This window comes from Alligator sinensis, unplaced genomic scaffold (assembly GCF_000455745.1).
Source record: "Alligator sinensis unplaced genomic scaffold, ASM45574v1 scaffold1086_1, whole genome shotgun sequence".
NCBI lineage: Eukaryota > Metazoa > Chordata > Crocodylia > Alligatoridae > Alligator > Alligator sinensis.
This window is the reverse complement of record NW_005842600.1, coordinates 795,868-798,794: the sequence shown is the minus strand read 5'-3', so window position 1 is coordinate 798,794 and position 2,927 is coordinate 795,868.

Sequence of the window (2,927 nt, the reverse complement as noted above, 5' to 3'; positions counted from 1 at the left end):
TCCTGCTCCTGTCCATCCTGCTCGCTCAAGCACGCAGCCACCCCTAAGGTGAGCCCAGCTGTGGGAGTTCACCTAGGTCTGTAATCTCCTTTGTCCCCTGTCTGCTAAGCAGGAAGAACTGTCCCCAGGGTTTCTGGGAAGCTGAAGTCCATTACTGACTGCGTGGTACTCACATACTACACCCAGGCCGATAAGACAGCTGTTAAGGGTGAAGTGAATGGAGGTGGCGCACGTGCTGTGCTAGGACAGGACTCTAGATCTTCAGACAAGAATGAAGCTTCCTAACCAGCTGTCAGCAGCAGCACGCTCCTTTTGCAATATACAGCAAGTTCAGGAAGTGAAAGATTTCCTCATTCGCATGCCTACAATCACCACACATTTGACTCAGTAGTACCCTCCAGGGAGATAACTGCATTTGCCAGTAGATTAAACCCATGTAACCACTGGCCACCTTTCCTGAAACGCCACCCAGTAAAAGCAATCATCCAACTGCCTGCCTTGCTTATTTTTAGCCAAGATGCTTGGATGGCCACAAGGGCACATGCTATTCATCACAATATCTGGTGAGGTAGTACAGCCAGCTTGTTAGCAAATGAGACGTGTCATCTTTAATACATTGCAGAGATCAAATCCAGCAAGCAAATCCAGTGGTTAAACTCTGGCAAAGTCAAAACACACCATCAACTCTTAACGCGACTTTACAAACATCGATCTATATTTTACAGGGCAGGTTCCTAGGAAAAATCCAATCTCCATCTAGCAGAGATTTCTGACCCCTGTGATTTAGAATCATAGACAATCAGGGTTGGAAGGGACCTCAGGAGGTCACATCTAGTCCAACACCCTGCTCAAAGCAGGACGAGCCTCTACTACCTTATCTCAGCTAAGGCTTTGTCTAGCTGGGTCTTCACAACCTCCAAGGATGGAGAATCCACAGCCTCTCTGGGTAACCTGTTCCAGTGTTTTACTACCCTCCTAGTGAGAAAGTTCTTCCTAATATCTAACCTAAACTTCCCTTGCTGCAACTGGAGCCCCTTGCTCCTTCTTCTGTCATCTGGCACCACTGAGAACAGTCCAGCTCCACCCTCCAAGGACATGAAGATTGCTATTAAATCCCCCCTCAGTTTTCTCTTCTCCAGACTAAATAAGCCAAGTGCCCTCAGCCTCTCCTCAAAATTCATGCTCCCCAGCCCCCCGAACCATCTTTGTTGCCCTCTGCTGGACTCTCTCCAATTTATCCATATCCTTTCTGTAGTGGGGTGCCCAAAACTAGACACATTCCAAGCCAAACTACCAGCCACCGTGTTCAGAGGGGACTGCACACAATATTTGACACATCTGGAGAAACAGGAAGTCCAAGCAGCTCTCATGACAAACATCAAGGGTTTGGCATATCTAGCAGCTCCATTTAACCCCATGTTAGCAGCAGTGCTGGAGGTTGGATGTGAGAGGCCTGATCGATAGCTGTGATCAGCTGTGTTTACTTCCCTGTTGGCGGCGTGTCTTGGAGATCACATAGGGAACAGATATTTGAGGTGTGTATGGTTCATCTGCTACAGCCCCATGCATCACAGTGCTGGTAGAAGAAATGCCAAGGATCATCTCACCCAGCCCCCAGGGTCTACTTAGATAGGGAAGGGGTTGACTGAGGACAGGGTTGACCACCAGGATAGAGCCCCCCTTCAAGTACATTCCCCCCCTCAGCTGGTTAATCACTCTGAACCAAAGCCCATATGACGGCAACAAGCAGCTCCTACCTGTGCAATGCTCCCATGACCTCCCTCCTCTGGCCAGGCAGCTCTTGATTCCTGAGTGCAGGAGCACAGCCCAGACCAGCAGCAAAGCAGACATCAGGGGACCTTCTTCACTAGGTCCATGCACAGGGACCCTCCTGCCTTCCCTTCCTCAGACCCAAGACAGGGAGTGCTCTATTCAGAAGCCCGCTCCACTCTCTCGTCATCTGGTTAAAGGGCACCCAGTCCTGGGGACGTCCTTCATCCTGGGCAGCCAACACCCCACAGGTATTTTAGGAAACATCCAGGCACACTCCAGTCAGGGTAATCTCAGCTCTCTGCTGACCGTAGACACCACCTAGTTCCAGTTTCTGCCTGCCCTGTTGGTCGGCATTAAGTGAGAGGCATTTCTTTCCAAAAGGCAGCACAAAAATAGGCAGTGAAGTTGGAAGCTCAAAAAAAGAGGGAGCATAGGACCAGCTGCCCTCAGCTAGTCAGCTAGCAGCTAGTCTGCGGGCTGTTTTGCCTAGCAGAGGCGAGTGCCCTGTCCCGATGCAGGACAGGCTTTCCCCAGCAGCTCCAAAGGCAGTTCTAGCTGGAGCCTGTGTTTGCAGACATTTAAATGAGAAGTCAGTTGTCAAGAGGAGGAGTTGCACTGCCTTGCAGAGCTTTTATCTTTTGCCCAACCCTCTTGAGGTTGGTTTGGGGGGTTTGTTATAATTTTTTTGTAGGTGTAAAGAAAGGAATTTCCCTGTCCAGAGCCACAGGGGAGGAAATCACTGGGGAAGAAGCTGCAGGAATTGCTCAGTGCCCTGGAGTCTGAGAGTCCTTGCTGCCTGTAGCTTGGATTTTAGCATACAGAAGTGAATGCCATCCCCTCCGTGTCACTGCACTACCTTTGTCCAAACAGGAATTTTTTTCCCTTCAGTTTTCCTGCCTAGGCAGCACTGCACAGCTGGTGTGGGGAGCTCCTCTGAATGGTATTATAGCTCAAGAAAATAAATGCCTGCCTGCCTCCGAGCTTGACAGCAAAACCTGATCTGTTGGAAGGAGGAAACACTGGAAAGCATCCTTGTAGAAACCCCAGAGGTTAGAGCTGAGCTGAAGGCTGAGCAATGGAAAAGCTCCCCGAATACAACAGGCTCCATTTGGTTTCAGCAGTCACCAAAGAAGTTACTTGTATTCTTTGAAGAA